We start from the raw sequence: 19,914 nt of genomic DNA on the forward strand, positions 1-19,914 counted from the left end.
ACAAAAGATAAACGTTTTCATAAAATTATGGAAATAGGAACACATATTTTGTTCCTTGGTTGCTTAAATTACTCGTGAATCAAGTCAGCTATCACTGATTTAGGTACAACAAGAAAAGAAAAGAAAAATAAAGATTCCAGGTGTTGCCAGATGAGTGTCTCCATGAAAACAAAAGGAAGAAATAGAAATCTGAGATCAAAGAATAGCTGGATAGCAGAACCAGAGTTATTGAATATCAGAAGTAAAGTCCTAGGAAACTGGTGATATGGATTATTCCTGAAAATTAGAAGAGAAGAGTGGGATCTATGAACATCTGAAACAAAGACAGATAAAAGTTTATGCCCATGAACTCCCAGGATTTATGTAGTATCTCCTGACACATGGAGTTGGGCTCAGAAGAGAAAGTCATGTGAGGAAAATGGCACCAAGCATTTCTAGCTTTCACAAATTGTCAAGAAGTGAAGACACTTCTGAGCTGACTGATGATCCTCTGAAGCACACACATATATGGCTACAAAGTTGGTGGCTTCAGCCTCCCAAACCAGTCACTTCATTTGCCTGAGTGAGAATGGGGCATCAGGCTCTATAAACTTCAAATCTAGAATCTGCTTATTTCTCCAAAATCACATAGATTTGTTACAGTGCAGTGCTAAATTTCCAGCAGTTCAGTACAGTCACTCAGTCCTGTCTATTCTTTATGACCCCATGGACTGCAGCACGCCAGACTTCCCTGTCCATCATCAACTCCCACAGCTTGCTCAAACTCATGGCTATCAAGTGGATGATGCCATCTAACCATCTCATCCTCTGTTGTCCCCTTCTCCTCCCGCCTTCAATCTTTCCCAGCATTAGGGAATTTTCCAAGGAGTCAGTTCTTCGCATCAGGTGGCCAAAGTATTGGAACTTCAGCTTCAGCATCAGTCCTTCCAGTGAATATTCAGGACTGATTTCCTTTAGGATGGACTGGTAGGATCTCCTTGCAGTCCAAGGGACTCTCAAGAGTCTTCTCCAACAGCACAGTTCAAAGGCATCAATTCTATAAATGACTATAATATAGTATAAATATAGCTAGATGTAAACTACATATACCCACAAATATGAATGCAATGCCATTTAAATTCATTGGGAATGATGTGCTTTATTTAATCAGTTTGTAACTAATTGATTATTCTGTTGATGTATCTCAAAGTCATCTAGTCCAACCTGGGTGACTTCTGCAGGCAAAAAGAGGGGAATAAAAAATGTATTTAGTCTCACCAAAAGTGTGCTCACACAGTTATAATTTATTCTTTATTCCTCTGGAACATTTTTAACTCTATAGATATTCTGTTCATAAAGGGAAAAAAATTTTTTTTTTCTGAATCAGTAGCAAAAAAAATTAATGTTAACTCTTCACATTCAATCCCGAGGTCAAATTATTAAAAGAAAAATATACTTTCTTTGTGTTCAACTCAAATATCCTGTCTGTTTTTCACTAGGACTGAGATTATTTGCTCCAAAAACATGTGAAGAAAAGTATCTGGAGGCCAACTGTTGTCTACAAATATGTAGTGTATTGCACTGTGCTTTAGCACAGCCTAGCAAGAATATATTTTTCTTTTTTTTTGCCTTTTTATACAGTTCATGAGTTTCTCATGGTAAGTATACCAGAGTGGTTTGCCATTTTCTCCTCCAGTGGATCACATTTTGCCAGAATTCTCCATTATGAATTGTCCATCTTGGGTAGCCCTTCATGTCATGGCTCATAGCTTCACTGAGTTAGGCAAGCCCCTTCACCAAGACAAGGCAGTGGTCAATGAAAGGGAAGAGATCCACTCTAGGAGATAATGAGGGATAGGGAGGCCTGGCATGCTGCAGTCCATCAGGTCTTGAAGAGTTGGACACGACTTGGCGACTGAACAGCAATAACCAACAAGAATGTCTCTTTTTTCTCTATGATTGCTCTTTAGTGCATAATGAAATGATGGTGTTATCACTATAACTATAATTTATTGACTGTCTACTATGGACTAGATCCTTAACTAGTCCACAATAATGTCTTAAATAATCCACATAACTTCTCCTCTTCAGAATCCAACATACATGATTAGGACCATTATCTCCATTTACAGATGAAGAGAATGATCCTCAGAGCCATTAGAGAAGTGTCCCAAGCTGAGAAATGGCAGGGCTGGGCTAAGATGTGATGTCCACTATAAGGAACTCCACATTGCTGTCTTTTTCACTGTCTCATGCAGAGTAGTGTGGCTGTAGGGTTGCAGAACTTAGGGTTTCACAGATCTCTTTGAATGCAAAGCAAGACACATTGGAACAGAAATAATAGATACAGTAGCTTTGTACAAGTAATACAATAGAATCCCATACCAACACATTCAAACACTACTCTAGGATTAACAATAAGAGCAACAACATTTTTTCTTCATTTCTTTAAGAAGAATCGTCTATAGAAAAAAAGAATAGAATTGTCAGTCTACCTTCTTAGTCAAATAGCAGGTAGACTACTATTTCTTTGATGTAAAGGGTATTATTTGAATTTACTGGTTTTTTGCTTATGCTCTCAGAGTACAATATCACTCAAGTGCAAAGTGAAGATGGAATGCTATAGCTCATTCATTAATTTTCACAGCAGTTGGTTCTCTGCTGGCATTTAAAATTAACATAAGGAGAAGTTCAAAAAATTTAGCTTCATTTCAAAACATATAAAGCCCTATGATTTTCTAGAAATGATGCAAACCGGTTAAATTGAATTAGTTCAAGATGATCACTCAGCATAAGAGAGAAATATTAAACACTATATATCCCAGGTAGTTTTGAAGGTCCTGATTTTGGTTGTTTAAATGTCGTCTGATATCAAAGATGACACTCCAGTTAAAGCCACAGCACAATGAATAAATTGGAGAGGTGTTGATAAACAAATGACACCTTATATTGTGGAATAATTCCTAGGACTGATGTTGCTAATACAATGTTTAAGTTACAACTGGATTATTAAAAAAAAAAAAAAACTTGGAAAATTTAAATGTTATGCTGAAATTACCATTCTCAGGGAAAAGAAAGGAAGAGGAGGAGAATATTTTTGTTCCATAACCAGGTCACAAGAGCACAGAGAACAGAGTCGCTGCTAAAAGAATACACTTATTTGTGAACAAACTGATAGTGGCTCTTTAAAATGTTTTAGATTCAGTCCATAGAGTGGCAAAGAGTCAGACATGACTGAGTGCACACACGTTCATTAGTTAGAATAACTGAGATCCCTTTCACATCATAGGATAAGGCTCACCCACATTACAAGCAGACATCTGCTTTACTCAAAGTCTAATGGTTTAAATGTTAATCATATCTAAAAATATACTCTAAAAACAAAATTGACCAGCCTTTGATCAAACATTGGACACCATAACCTGGTCAAGTTGATACATAAAATTAATCATTACAGCCTGCTTCACCAAATATAGACAGAGGAAAGGAGAACCAAGACCATCTTTCTGGCAGACTCAAGGGCATCTGGGGCCATAGATTCCCTAGGTCTTAGCACTCCATGAGAACTAGGAGCCTGAAACTCCTGTGCCTGGTCTTCCCTTGGGTATAGAACGATGAGGATTAGTACAATGGCACTCCACCTCTTGACTTCCACTTCTCTGCAGTAGCTATGGCTAGCAATTACTTCACGAGTTTGACTGAAAGTTTTTAACAATCAACTTTAGCCAGTAAACAAGCAAGTAGACTTTTGACCCTAGTTAGCTTAATAAACATAGTATAGTTCCCTGCATTATATAATTGCTTCTTTTTCTCTGGAGAATCATAACTAATGCTCAGACATTCCACCTCTGAGCTGGCCTAGTTCTGTGCAATGCTTTCTGCTCTAAGCATCCCTTGAATGGAGCTGTTATAGCATTGCTGGGTCCTGGTTCCACAAAGCTTTCAAGTCTCAAGTTATCAGGCCCTCTGAGCTTTCAAGTTATTTCAAGTTTGTTGTTGTTGTTCAGTCACTAAGTCAAGTTCGAGTCTTTGAGACCCTGTGGACTGCAGTGTGCTATACTTCCCTGTCCTTCACTATCTCCCCGAGTTTGCTCAAACTCATGTACACTAAGTCAGTGATGCCATCAAACCATCTGATCCTCTGTTGCCCCCTTCTTCTCCTCCCTCAATTTTTCCTAGCATCAGGGTCAAGTTCACTTCTTCACAAATACCTCAGGATCCATAGGCTCCTCTGACACTTCTGTGCTCCCATCTCTGACCAGTCCTCATGCTTTACCCTCAGTAGTCAAAACGTATTTCTGTCTTACTACTCTGCTCACTGACTGAAAAGAAACTTGTTGACCCACTGTGCCCTCCCACCATTTTAGCTCACAGCCTTCCAAAATGATCCTTCTAGTGGGACTTTGAAGATGTTAACCAAGGAACCCCAAATGCAGCTGGGATAATACCAGAACTCATAGGCAAGTATGTATATTAGAACCAAACAGTGACCTTGGCTTATAATCTTATTGTAATCAACATTCTTTTGGAAGGAAAGTAATGCCCCATATCCACTAAATGAATGAAGACATAAGAGTATAGCTATTACTAGGTACATAAATATGTATATCATAGAATTTTTTAACTTTTAGTTTTAATTGGAGAATAATTGCTTTACAATGTTGTGATAGTTTTTGCCATACAATGAGAGTCAGCCATAAGTATACATATATTCCCTCCCTCTAAAGCCTCCCTCCCACCCCATCCCCCATCTCACCACTCTAGGGTAACACAGAGGAAAAACCAACTTGTTAACCTCCAAATTTGAAAGTACTCTAGACGCTAGTTTACTTAACCTTAGTGCTACAGACTAAGACTTCATCTTTTGGTTTATAAATGTTAGGAAAGTCAAGAATTTTGAAACAAGAATATGTAAATAAACATAAATGTGATCTTGAAAAACTCAATCCATATAGAATAATCAACTTTTCAAGCAAGTATTTTCATATTTGACAACTCTTTCATGGAAACAATACTCCAATAACTTTAGTCTACTCTGCATTTTCTGCTAGCTAAAGTTAATAATGATAATAGAGGATAATTGTGTTTATTTGCATTTGCTTAAGTTTGAGGGGACACAGAGGAAAGGAAATATTAGAGAACAGACAAGAACGTTGATTAAATCATTGACATAGGTAATAATAATAGCTATGGATTAATGATTTACGAGGGTTTTAAAGCCTTCTGCTGGCTAAAACTCACCCCAAAGCATCATCGTACATCTCTGTGAAGTGATTCATTCAAGAAAGGCATTAGAGTTTTTAAAACCTATTTGAATAGTTCTTACGTGTAGCACTTTGCATCAGGGAGTCCAACTCTTGGAAGCTTAGAAGGTGCATTTCTTATGAGGATTGCTGTAGAAAGGCCAAATTCCAGGTGAATCATGAAATCTGGCCATGATAGTCTTGTGTAGATGAAGAGATCTGTTAAGTAAGATTGCTCCAGCTTGACATAAGAAGATGAATTTTCTTCTGGAGATATTCCAATTAGATGGTAAGTTTGAGAGATCTATGGGTGAACTTTGGCATGGCAATGATTCGAGATTTTACAGCCTTCAAGTGTCAGAAGCCCAGCAACACAAGTGTACTTATGCTGGCCATGATGGCCATGATCTATGAAATTCACATCTGGAGGTGCTGACTAAAGGCTTCTACCCAGGCTGCAGCCACTTCAGTGGAATCATCCATCCTGGCATCAACAAAATTGTGTCCACAATGATCCAGAAAGAGTTCTTAGAGAACAAAAATCATGTGGTTCTGGGTAAGTTAGATGAAAACTGGGAAGAAAACTGGGCATTCATTGTGGGGCTTCTAGAAAGAGAATATGATCAGGAATCAAATAATAATCATATCCTCAAAGTGATTTTAAAAATTAAGAACACATTGACAGTATCTATTATACTGGAAATAGAAGTGCTTCAGTGCTAAGTCACCTCAGTCACGTCCAACTCTTTGTGGCCTCATGGACTATAGCCTGCCTGGCTCCTCTGTCCATGGAATTTCCCAGGCAAGAATACTTGAATGAGTTGCCATGTTTTCCAAAAGTTTTTAAAGAATTTTCTTCCATTGTTAACTGGAGTTTTACACTTCTGTGGCCCGATGATGAGAATAAAAGAAATCCATGCTTATAGATGTGATAAACATCAACTGAAGGTCTCTTCTCTGGGATGAAGTTTCCCAGTGGGGGCAAGACAAGTGTTTCTATCTCTTAAAAGTCATGATAGTATCAGTTTCAAAAACAATTTAGCACCCATCTGCTTAATTTCAGGAAAGTGTCATATAAAGAAAATTTAACTGTCCCAAGTATTGGAGAACTCCCAAACTTTGAAAAGATCATCACCATGAGAAAAAACATTTGGACATTCAGAGACTAACATCAGTACCCAAAGATGATATCCAAACAGTGTACTTTCATAACAATTTGCAACTACATACAAATATTTGATGTTTTTTGCAACATTCAGTTTAGTAGCACATGTATACATAGACCAATTCTAATATTTAAAAATTCTAATTAGTTGGCATTAGTTTCTTCAATCAAATTTTAATACAAAGATGATTTCTGTTTAATTACGTTGTTTGACAATATCTAATATGGAAGTAGTGTTGTTGCTATCCCGCACAATACATATAGGAAAAAAAAAGATACTGTCTACCAAGAATTTATACTCTGATGGAAATATATGAATTGCAGATTAGAGATACAAAATTCAAATCAGAAAAGGCACCATCAAAGGAAGATTGGAAACATGTCTAAATATTGATATCAGTGCTAATAACAAGAGATGTTTCTGAGTTTTACATAAAGCAAAAAAGAGAATGATTATAAAAAGCTTTTATCAGTATTGAATGTACAGAGTGAAAAGCTATAATGAAAAGGAAATAAACATTAATGAAGTGAGGGAAACTGGATTTTATCAAGTAACAAACTAACTAAATAGATAACTAACCATGTATATTTATATTTGGAATCAAGAACCAGAGTAGATTTGGAAACAGCAATCATCTATATTTATATTTATTTAAATACAATGAAAGGGCTGTTCTACATATTAAGAGATTCAGAATGGTAAAAATGTGCTATTCGTGCCTTGTATGATTAAGAACTTTCAAAGAATCATACCAACAACAAGTGATATTTAACAAAAACTTCAACTGGGCATGATGATCATTCTTGTATACGGCCAGTTCCTTAAGGACATTATAAGCACCAGCTGTGGCCAATCTTCCTTGACACTGTCACATAAACACACATCCGGTATGGAACACTTATGGGAAGATGTGAGTAAAACGAAAAAAAAAAAATTGTTGGAAAACAGATTATTGAATGTGTTATTATTATAGAATTTTGCTTGCAAAGAAACCCATGATTAAATGATATTTTAATTATTAAGGTAATATGAACACGTCCTTTACCTTTTTACAAATAAAATGTATTTTTTAAAAACAGCTTTATATTTACAGAAAAATTACAAGGATAGGATAGAGAGTTGCTGAATATTCCACATCCAGTTTCCTCTGTTTTTAATGATATGTTTGCTACAATTAATGAACCAATACTGATACACAGTGTCACATCAGTCATGTCCAACTCTTGTGACCCTATGGACCGTAGCCTGCCAGGCTCCTCTCCCAAAGGGGTTCTCCAGGCAAGAATACTGGAGTGGGTTGTCATGCCCTCCTCCAGGGTATCTTCTTGACCCAGGCATCGAAACCACGTCTCATGTCTCCTGCATTTGCAGGCAGGTTCTTTACCACGAGCTCTACCTGGGAAGCCCCACTGATACATCATTATTAACTAAAATCCACACTTTTTCACATTTCTTTAGTTTTTACATAACGCCCTTTTTCATATCCCGTATACCATCCGGGACACTGTGTTACATTTAGTTGTCATGTTTTTTTAGGCTTCTCATAGTTGTGACAGTTTCTCAATATATGATTATCTCAAAATTAAAAGTTTAATTTAAATCTTTTACCTAAGATGGACTGGAATGGGTGAATTTAACTCAGATGACCATTATATCTACGACTGTGGGCAGGAATCCCTTAGAAGAAAGGGAGTAGCCATTATAGTCAACAAGGAGAGTCCTAACTGCAGTACTTGGATGCAATCTCAAAAACAACAAAATGATCTCTGTTCGTTTCCAAGGCAAACCATTCAATATCACAGTAATCCAAGTCTATACCCTGACCAGTAATGCTGAAGAAGCTGAAGTTGAACAGTTCTATGAAGACCTATAAGAGCTTCTAGAATGAACACCCAAAAAAGATGTCCTGTTCATTATAGGGGACTGGAATACAAAAGTAGGAAGTCAAGAAACACCTGGAGTAACAGGCAAATTTGGCCTTGGAGTGCAGAATGAAGCAGGGCAAAGGTAATAGAGTTTTGCCAAGAGAATGCACTGGTCATAACAAACACCTTCTTCCAACAACATAAGAGAAGACTCTACACACGGACATCACCAGATGGTCGATACCGAAATCATATTGATTATATTCTTTGCAGCCAAAGATGGAGAAGCTCAATACAGTCAGCAAAAACAAGACTGGGAGCTGACTGTGGCTCGGATCATGAACTCCTTATTGCCAAATTCAGACTGAAATTGAAGAAAAGTGGAGAAAATCACTAGACCATTCAGGTATGACCTAAATCAAATCCCTTATGACTACACAGTGGAAGTGAGAAATAGATTTAAGGGACTAGATCTGATAAACAGAGTGCCAGATGAACTATGGATGAAGGTTCATGACATTGTACAGGAGACCAGGAATCAAGACCATCCCCAAGAGAAAGAAATGCAAAAAAGCAAAATGGCTGTCTGAGGAGGCCTTGCAAATAGCTGTGAAAAGAAAGGAAGTGAAAAGCAAAGGAGAAAAGGAAAGATATACCCATTTAAATGCAGAGTTCCAAAGAATAGCAAGGAGAGATAAGAAAGCCTTCCTCAGGGATCAATGCAAAGAAATAGAGGAAAACAATAGAATGGGAAAGACTAGAGATCTCTTCAAGAAAATTAGAGATACCAAGGGAATATTTTATGCAAAGATGGGCTCAATACAGGACAGAAATGGTATGGACCTAACAGAAGCAGAAGATATTAAAAAGAGGTGGCAAGAATACACAGAAGAACTGTACAAAAAAGATCTTCACTACCCAGATAATCACGATGGTGTGATCACTCACCTAGAGCCAGGCATTCTGGAATGTGAAGTCAAGTGGGCCTTAGGAAGCATCACTGTGAACAAAGCTAGTGGAGGTGATGGAATTCCAGTTGAGCTATTTCAAATCCTGAAAGATGACGTTGTGAAAATGCTACACTCAATAGGCCAGCAAATATGGAAAACTCGGCAGTGGCCACAGGACTGGAAAAGGTCAGTTTTCATTCCAATCCCCAAAAAAGGCAATGCCAAAGAATGCTCAAACTATCGCACAATTGCACTCATCTGACACGCTAGTAAAGTAATGCTCAAAATTCTCCAAGCCAGGCTTCAGCAATACGTGAACCGTGAACTTCCAGATGTTCAAGCTGGTTTTAGAAAAGGCAGAGGAACCAGAGATCAAATTGCCAACATCTGCTGGATCATCGAAAAAGCAAGAAAGTTCCAGAAAAACATCTATTTCTGCTTTATTGACTATGCCAACAGCAGAATAAAAAGCTGATAATACTTTTTAATGCAATTGACAGCTAGTACATTGAGAACCTGTGCCACCAAATGACTAGTCAAACTTGAATCTGATGGAAGATTCAAGGTAAGTTAACCCATGGGGTAGCATTTTGTGTATGAATACTACAAGTATAATCAAAATCTGGAAAGTTTATAGTAAAATACTCAACCCAAAAATACAATGAAATCTAAATTTCTGCAACCTCTCTATTTTTACTTTTAATTCATGTGCCTCCATGTTTCCCAGGAGATCTAATTAAAACATAAAGAGCATGATAACATTAAAATATTTCTACAGAAATGCATTTGTTTCTTAAAACACAACAACTCTGTAGAATAATAGATGCTATGTAACGTATCATTAAGGTAGGGGGTAGGTCCCCAGCATTTATTAGGCAGTGCTGGAAGGGGATTGGTATTATTTTGGCAGTTGCATAGTGGGTTTCAAATTCAGGTCTAAATGCATTTTAATCATTATCAATTTAGCAATTATAATTTAGAAAGACAAATAAAAGAACCACAACTGTTATGACTATAGAAACATTTGAGTATAATTTTGAGCAATATGAATGTTTGAGCCACTTTTGCATTTGTTGTTAGTAATTTTTATCACAATTATGGCAATAATAGCATTCCATAGCTATGGGAACTATTACTTCAAAGTGTTGACACATTCACCTTATTTCATTCTCCTAATATATCCACTTGGTAAGACCACCTCCCCACCATTTCATTCAACTCAGAAGGTCAGGAGTGGGAGCTGCAGGCTTAAAAGCACACAACAAAGTCCTTTGTGCTTTCTCTATACCCTCAAAGGAAGAGAACAAAGTATTAATACTGCATCCATGCTGATAACAGGGAGAAAACATTTTCAAGTTGGCTCCCATTTCTTTACTAAAAAACCTTTGGCTCCACTACTTTATCACTTCCTTTAAAATCTTTATGTTTTCTTTCCTGTCGCTGGGAATGATTGAAGGTAGGAGGAGAAGGGGACGACAGAGGATAAGATGGTTGGATGACATCACCGACTCGATGGATGACTTTGAATAAGCTTCAGGAGTTGGTGATGGACAGGGAGGCCTGGCGTGCTGCAGTCCATGGGGTCGCAAAGAGTCAGACACTACTGAGCAACTGAACTGAGCTGAACTTCCCTCCTATCAAGCTGTCATTTGTTACTTAATTTATTCATGGAAAAATAAACTTGTGTGCCAGTATGTACTAAGCAAAGATCTAGGTGTCAGCCTAACAGTGCTGGAAGTGCTATTCTAGGAAATGTAGAGCTCACATTAGTAATTTCTGGCCTCTTTTTCCAACTCATCAAAGCTCAAAATGTGCTATATTTTCATAACCCTAAGCACGAGAGAAAAATATACTTTATTTATATTTCATATGAAATGTGCTTTAAATAGTAGTGTAAACTTTGTGTCCACATGTTTCAGTATGTTTTCATATGGAAATAAATAACAATGAAATGGACATTATTCTTTTCCAATATCTTCCTTTATGGTGGTGGTCATTTAGTTGCTAAGTCATGTCCGACTCTTGCAACCCCATGGACTGTAGCTTGCCAGACTCCTCTGTCCATGGGATTCTCCAAGCAAGAATACTGGAGTGGTTTGCTATTTCCTTTATGGTAGCCTTCCAATAAAGAGAAAAAAAAATAATTAACTTAATTATGTCTAAAATTTAAACAATAATACTTTAACAATATTGTTTAGTATTATTAATAATAATACTTTAGTAACAAAAGTAAAGTATAATAATCATGCTTTAAAAACATATCTCATACATCCAGCAAAATATGTCATACATTCAGCATAAAAATATATAGGAAATAAAGAGATATAATATGATATTTTCTAAGGACAAAAGAATGTACTTTGAAATTTTATTCTGTCTCACTGTTTCATTGTATCTACCTCTATATATATCAATATAGCTGACCCATCAACAACTGGGGCTTTAGGAGCACTGACTGCATGGTAGAAAACCCATGTATAAGTTTACAGTTGGCTCCCATATTCACAGTTTTGCATCTTTGTCTCAACCAAACTTGTAATGCTATAGCATTTGTTGTTGTTGTTGTTCAGTCACTAAGTCGGGTCAGACTCTTCGTGACCCCATGCACTGCAACACTCCAGGTGTCCCCGTCCCTCACCATCTCCCAGAGTTTGCCAAAGTTCATGTCCACTGAATCTATGATGCCATCCAAACATCTCATCCTCTGTCACTCTCTTCTCCTTCTGCTTCAATCTTTCCCAGCATCAAGGTCTGTTTCAATGAGTGGTTTGCCATGCCCTCCTTCAGGGGATCATCTCAACCCAGGGATCATCTCAACCCAGGGATCAACCTACATCTCTCATGTCTCCTGTGTTGGCAGGCTGGTTCTTTACCATTAGCACCACCTGGGAAGCCCCATTGTACCATTCTTTATTTAAAAAAGAAATCCCTGTATAAGTGGGCCCATATAGTTCAACCTTATGTTGTTCAAGGGTTCAAGTAGTGATTATGTAAATGCTTGTGTGCAAGTGTGTGTGTGCACATGTGCAAAGGTGCATTATATATATGTATAGATGTGTGTATGAATTTGTATTTATTTATATACATACAAGGGCTTCTCATGTGGTGCTAGTGGTAAAGAAACTGCCTGTCAGTGCAGGAGATGTAAGAGAGTGGGCTCCATCCCTGAGTGGGGAAGATCCCCTGGAAGATGGCATGGCAACCCACTCCAATATTCCTGCCTGGAGAATCCCATGGATGGAGGAGCCTTTCAGGCTTTGGTCCATAGGGTCGCACAGAGTTGGACATGACTGAAGAGACTTAGCACACACGCACTCCTACACATACATAATATATAAATGTTCATACATACATATTGCATATAGCATATTAGATGAATAAGAGTCTTTCCACTTTAATATCTGTATAGCTAACTCTTGACTATATAGAATGTAGATATTCTCATATTTGGCCCACATTTTTCTCATTCCTTTTTTATTGTCAGGCATTGTATTTCTTCCCCAAACAGTAACAAATACACAGAGAGTAAGGAGAGAAACAGGAAGAAAAGGTGACTTTACTATAAATCTATTTTTCTACTTCTGACAAAAGTTTTTAGGGTAGAGATGCTGGTGATTGGAGGTAAAAGTGAGCTTTTATCTGTAGTTGGCATTTACCTTGTCTCTAGTAGTCCCTCCCTTCTTTGGATCATAAAAAGAGTCTATCCAAAGTTTTCTGGGTACCTTCCATATCACGACTTCATCCACTAGTCTAAAACTTTAGTTTTTGGAACTGGGAAGTACATTCTAAGATTATTCGATGATAGCTGTCAATTTAGGGCCACATTTCTTCATTTAATAGATTAAGGAAACTACAGCAGACATATCTAGCCCTGATGGGTAATAAGTAAATAAAGTGGTAGTGATTATGTAAATTTATTGCTACCAGGCCCCAGAAAACACACAAAAATTATTCCTAAGGAATTATAATAATTTGAAAATTTATATTAATATCATCATGAAACTAGGTTACTTTTTTTCAGAGTTTTCAACTTCCCTAAGAATATATTGATCTTGGTCTTGTGTCTATACACAATGACATGTAATCCTATATATTTTCTAAATTTATCTACATGGTTTAATAAAAAATACTTGTATAAAAAGTTCCATTTGTTAATTCAGTAACATAGATCTCTTTAGTTGGATCTCTTCAAGTGATCTTCATCATTTTCTAGAAAATCATCAGGTGTTACATTTTCTAAGATTACCTTGTAAGAGCGTTTTTGTTTTATTTTGCTTTTATCATTGATACATTTATTTATTAGATTGGAACCAAATAAGATTCACATATCATATTTATAATGTCCGTTAAATCCTTGTTTATTCTTTATTTTCTTGCAATGTATTTGTTGGGGGGAAAATGGGTTTTTTGCTGACCAGTGTTTTCCACAGTCTATATTTCATTGATTGCACACACTTAGGCTTATTCAATACATTTCTCTGTTCTCTATATTTACTATATACTGGTAATCAGAACTAGAGGCTTAATCTGATTAAAGGTAACATATTTTTGCAACACTCCTTCAGGAGTGTTGTTGTCATGAGCAGAGATTTTCTTAACCCCTATGTTCACTTTCCCCAGGACAAGGACCCTTTTCTTATTTCAAAAGGCAGATAATATCCAGTTGTCTCTTATTTTCTGTTAATGACCATTATTATCACTACCTGGATTATTCTACCATAGATTTAAAAAATACAAATATTCTGTGACCAACATATGCCTCAATAGTTAGAAATAAGGCTATAACAACAATGCCACTGATGACTCTGCAGCTGGTACAGAGTTTCCCTTAATTTGGAGATGCCAAGGGAGAGTACAACACTTCAAACCACAGCATTTTCAAGTACTAGGAGCATGTGTGAAGCATATGTTATGTTTAATTATAAAGGAAGAAGAATTAAAACATCATACTAAAAAGTTTGTCAATTTGACTGCTTGAATTCTGTATGAAAATGGCTTTGGACATGTGCAGAAATGGGATGGCTTAAAGGACCTTCCAGTGAAAGACAACCAGGAATATGGGTAAGATAATCTTTACTTGTAGTTTTCATGGGATAATGAGATGATGCATAATCACCATTTTTTACAACCTTCTAAGTGCTAAAATTTATTTACCCATTCATCTATCCATTTAGTGAATACTGAGTTCTGCTATGTGCCAGATGCTAAGACTACAACAATGATCTAATCAAGACAAACAAAGTCCATAGCCTCAAAAAGCTTACTTACGTTCTGGAGGGAAAGAAAAGCTACTTACAAGCAGAGAAAAAGTAAGTGATATCACTTAATATAGTTACAAATGTGATAGAGAATAGTAAAACTCAGAAGATAGACTATTATTTAATATCAGGATATATAGGGAGAACACCCTGAGAAAACAACATTTAATGACCTAACTAATGATATAGAAGATCAAAACTTAACAATACCTGGGGGGAAGGTTCAAGAGGTGAAATCAATTGCAAAATCCTCAAGGTAATAAAAATCTTGGCCTCAGCTTGAACATTAAAATTTGGGGCTAAAAAAAATGAGTTAATGATGATGCCATTTTTTGAGATAGTGAAAGCATTAGAATTAAAAGTGAGGGAGAGGGGATCAAGAATTCATTTGGGGAAATTCTCAGTTTGGGGGATCTTTTAGGCATCCAACAAGAAATACTGAATATAAATTTAGCAATTGGAGCACAGAATTAAAGCTGGAGATAAATGTTTAAAATATTCCTGATCTTCAGTAGTTAAGATTTAAGAGATTCTAGACATTGAACTTCAAGTCGCATTGATGCAAAAGTGTCTCTGACTTTGCCCTCCTGTCCTGACCTTGGTCCCCAGCTCTGGTAACCAGATTCCAATCCTTGTCCCTTTGCCTGAATGCCTAAGCAGGTCACCTGCCTTCTACCTAGACCTTGCCTTAGGAACAGAGACTTCACCGCCCCTATGTTCACTTTCCCCAGGACAAGGATCCTTTTCTAATACACTAGCCTTGCTTTGCTTTAAATGGTGAATCCCCCTACCTCTCTCTATTGAGGACCTTGGGAAGACTGAGGGAATTCCTTACCTACAGTTTCAGAAGATAACTTACCTGTAGTTTAATGCCTGCATTTGGCTAAAGGCGAGTTGTTCTTAAATGCAGCCACCAGAGCAAAGGAGGGAGTGTAGGCAAGAGAATATTTGAGCTGAGGTGCCAAACCAAACACCAAAGAGCAAGGAAGGAGAGATTGAAGAACAGCAAGTCAAAGCTGTGTCTCTTGCATCTCCTGTATTGGCAGGCAGATTCTTTACCAGCTGAGCCACCTGGGAAGCCCAGATTTCACATACATGCGTTAATATACTAGACTTGTGGGGTTTTTTTTTTTTTTTTCTGTTTTTTAAAAATTCATCCTGTGGAAGGTTAATCCTGTGAGATGTTCCAGGACAGGTTCCATGGTTCAATTTGCTCAGGAATCACTGCTTATATGATCACCACTTGGAGCATCCCAACACCTAGTAAAACATTAACAAAATATTAATACATTCTGAAGTTCCCTGAGTTTTGTCCAGAGACTTTTTTTTCTTCAGGAAACACCTATTAATAGCAATGCAAATGCTATCTGGGGAGCAGTATTAAGGAAAGGCTGTTATAGATGGAGCTGCCAGAAGAACTAGTCTATTCCCACATCCACAGCTGAATCAGTCAGCCTAACAGCCGTGTGTTTCAATCAGAAGATCTACAGGCCCTCTCCCTGATGATTTAATTCATTGCTGCCCACTGATTTCACAGGGCATAATAAGAACACTGCCAATATAAGAACTCTAATGCTGAGGGCATCCAAGTGAATCACAAGTTTGCTCCATGATACCTTCACTGAACACTCTGTCCTCATTGGTTGTCCTCTTTTCTAAACTCCCATAATACTCATAAGCTCCCATAATACTCAAATATCGAATGGTTAACTATTCAATATTTAATTGTACACAGACTTGTATTTCTGGCTCGTTGCTTCTGGTCCTTATGGCTAATCATTCTCCACTGTTATGCATGTGCTCCATATGTTTCAGTCACAACAAACTCTCAGAGTCCCTGAGCATCCCTACCTCTGTGCTTTTAAATAAGTTGCTTGAGATATCCTTCTCCCTTCATCCCACCCTGGCCAATTACTACTGGCTCTTTAAGGCCACACATCACCTGAGCTACAAAACTTCCCCTGGCAAGGGACTCACTCTGTGCTCTGTGTTCTCGTGACATTTTCTATAAATCACACTGCCATATTTAACACTTTAAACTTTTCTATACACATCAGAATCTGTGACTATCCCCCATCTATTTCTAGGAAAGGCAGAACTGTTTTCTTCAACTGTGTATCTTCTTGGAAAATCTTTTTTCTCCTGGGAGATTCAACTCTTCAGGAAAAAGAAGAGTGAAACCAACCATCTTGAGGGAAATAAGAGGCTGGTATATCAATAATTGTTGCTTTGAGTGACAATTTTTATTTTTAAATTAAAATTGTATGGAGGAAGAGGGGCTTTGGTTCATAAATTTTAATTTTAACTCACAGTGCCACTTGGACGTTCAAAATAGAAGGCACTTTCTTTATTTTTGATTAAACTGAGTATGTTCTTTTGTATAAGACTTCACACTCTCATTAGCAGGAAAAATTTACTAAATATCTAAATGAACTAAATTTTAGCCCAATTAAATAATTACATTTCCTTAAGGAGGAGTTTTCAGTCTCTTGGGCATAAAAATATTCAGTCACTGGAATAGCCTCCATATCTCTTTTTCCTGTCATCTAAACACCTGGTGGGCTGCAGTCCTTAGGGTCGCACAGAGTGAGACACGATTGATGCAACTTAGTAGGCACCCACACAAACTTGATAAAGAGACTCAATATGCTTCAGGAAGTGAAGGGCAGGGCTTAACTCTGACTTTATTCCAGTCCTTGGATCTTCAGGATGATATATCTTTGGCATCTCTGATTGTCTCATACTGTACTGACAGAGCTGAAAAGATCTGCTGTGAGTTTGACTCAGTGATCTCTCTAGGCTTCAGCAGTAGTTTGAGGGGCACTCACTTCAGCTCTGCTTTAACTGGCACTTGTTCCTGGTCCATCCTCTACCTCATCCCTTGGCATGGATACCTACCCACTTTCTCCATTGGGAGATCACTATCCCACCAGTGTTCATCCTCTGAAGGCTGCATGTGTGTGTTGCTCACTCAGCCGTGTCTGACTCTTGGCGACCCCATGGACTGTAGTCTGCCAGGCTCCTCTGTCCATAAAATTCTCCAGGCAAGAATACTGGAGTGGGCAGCTAGCCCCTTCTCCAGGTGATCTTCCCAACCCAGGAATCTAACCTGGATCTCCCTCAGTGCAGGCAGATTCTATACTGTCTGAGCTGCCCGAGAAAGCCCGAGCTACTGGCTGGCAAATCAGCTCCATATTTCACTGGAACTGAGGATGGTCTGGCAGGTCAAGCTGCCGCCCCTCCCCCTACTAAACCATGCTGCCCAATATGATGGATGGGACAGAAATAATCAAGAGATGATCTCCTTGCTGTAATACAGTGCTTCTCTCACAGTAGCCATGTCACCTCTCTCTGTGAGCTAGACGTTTATCTGGCTTTTTCATTCTTCTCCCTGTTTCTTTCATTTCTTTAATACCTTAGTTCAAGAAAGTGTCTAATTTTCACTCTTTTTCCCATTTATCTTTTCTTATGTAAAAGTTAGCCTAATGTGCCTGTATATTAATATGCTTAAAGATGGAAACCAAAAATAGAATGTAGGCAGACATTTTTCAAAAAAGTAACTTAGATTGAACGTAACTGTCTTGCTGAAAAAAAAAAAACAATTTTTAAAGATAATTGGCTGAATATTAAAATTTATAATTTTCTCTCTCCTGCCTATATATCCAGGGACATGGATGTCATGGGTCAACTAGGGTGAAAATCTTGTACTCAAGAAATATAAGGGGAAAAAATCACACTAATATTTGTTGAAACATTTTTTCTGTTAAAAAAAGTGAATTTTCTCTCTGTGGAGAGGTAATCTCTGGACCAAATAGCAATGCATTATTGAGTGTTCATCCAATAAATTTTACTAAATACATACTATGTATTTGAATTGTGTAAGGCTTCATTTTGGGGAAATCCCTTCTATATGGGTTGTTATAAATATAGGCATATTCTCTCCCTCTTACATTTTAATCTTTGGGTAGGATTTAAGCAAAAGAATGAGTAGCAAGTAAGCAATATCATTCTACACACAGATTTTACTCATAAATGATGCTAGATAAATATTTGTAAAAATAAGTTGGAATACAAAAGGCAATGACCATGTTTTCAAGACTGAATAGCGACTTCATTCCACCAATCCATAAACGTATTCTTAGGTCTTCTGCAGTTTAAACTTCTGAAGTTTAAACTAAATTTCCCAGCATCATTTCTGTTTTGCCATCTCCTGGTGCCATATGAGACAAGGTCACTCCTTATTTCTTGTTTCTTATCTTACATGAGTGTTTATTCATTGAACCAAGAACATAACTTGATGGGATCTTGTGAGAGCATTTTGTGAAACTACAAGAGAGAACTAGTCTGTTACTAAACATTTCTTACTATTTTTTATAGACTGAAAACTGGTCTTCAGAAGAAAACTCAACCATAATAGCTTTCATACCTAAGAAAACATCTGTTTCTCTGTGATTTACAGATGTTGGCATATACCTGCATTATAATCCAATTCAAGCATTGATAAAGAAAGCCATTAGCTTTCCTCATCTCTGTTTAAAAGGAAGTTATGCAAAAGAGGCAACATTTGGAAATATGATAAGAACTGATTATATCAAAAAGTATACAAGGTAGTCTAAAAAATAAATTACATTCATGCAGAATTTTCTCGTTTCTATTTGATTTGTACTGCTTCCCAAATTGCATCTTCTTTTTTATTTTTAATTTCTTTTCTATCTGCTATCATCTAGCAGTTAGGAATAAATGTTATCTGGTTATGAAGAAACATGTTATTATACAAATTCAGTAGATGATAAATAGGTTAACAGTCATGAGAGTTAACTCATAAAGTAATAGCATCTTACCACCTTGATAAACCTCCTAGAGGTTTTACTAGGGCTAGAACCAAGTAAAAGAAAGTCCACTAAAGAAGCTGATTACAAATCAAGGAAATCTGGATGTTATCCCAAGCAAATTTCTTTAAAGAATAAATGTTTTCCTACTCCTGCTCCTCATTATGAAAAATACACTCTCTGGCTCCTATCCTACCTACCCTTTCTTTCTACTCAGCATTGCTAATTCAATTTCACCCCTAAGCAAATTATTCTTTCAGATTTTTTTTTAACTATGACTCTTTTATATATTTTCACCTTTGGTTTATTCACTAAGTCGTGTCCTACTCTTGCGACCCCATGCCAGGCTCCTCTGTCTATGGGATTCTCAGGCAAGAATACTGGAGTGGGTTGCCATTTCCCTCTCCAATTTTCACCTTTTGAGAGGAGCAAATTCTTAGAGTAAAAATGGAAGAAAACTTTGGCATTAAATTAAGAAGTTATTGGATTGGGGCACAGGGTAAATGCCTCTGTGCTTTTGATATTATATCATGCACTTGACCATCTACTCTGACCTTATCAACATAAGTCTGGATAATCATTGAAGTTTAACTAAGCATCCTTAGAACATTGTGCTCAAAGACT

At 37.2% G+C, this 19,914-nt stretch overlaps 1 pseudogene across 1 annotated transcript in view; it reads right to left on the reverse strand.

Moving 5' to 3' along the window:
• Positions 1–1,176: 1,176 nt before the first annotated feature.
• LOC145540929 (tyrosine-protein phosphatase non-receptor type 11-like) overlaps positions 1,177–19,914 on the reverse strand; it is an 83,051-nt pseudogene continuing 64,313 nt past the window's right edge. Inside the window, exon 2 of the transcript XR_014078645.1 lies at positions 1,177–1,214. The product of XR_014078645.1 is annotated as a tyrosine-protein phosphatase non-receptor type 11-like (transcript). The remainder of the gene's footprint in view (positions 1,215–19,914) is intronic.

Source organism: Giraffa tippelskirchi, chromosome 3, assembly GCF_054371585.1.
Source record: "Giraffa tippelskirchi isolate mGirTip1 chromosome 3, T2T-mGirTip1v1.2.pri, whole genome shotgun sequence".
In the NCBI taxonomy this organism is placed as follows: Eukaryota; Metazoa; Chordata; class Mammalia; order Artiodactyla; family Giraffidae; genus Giraffa; species Giraffa tippelskirchi.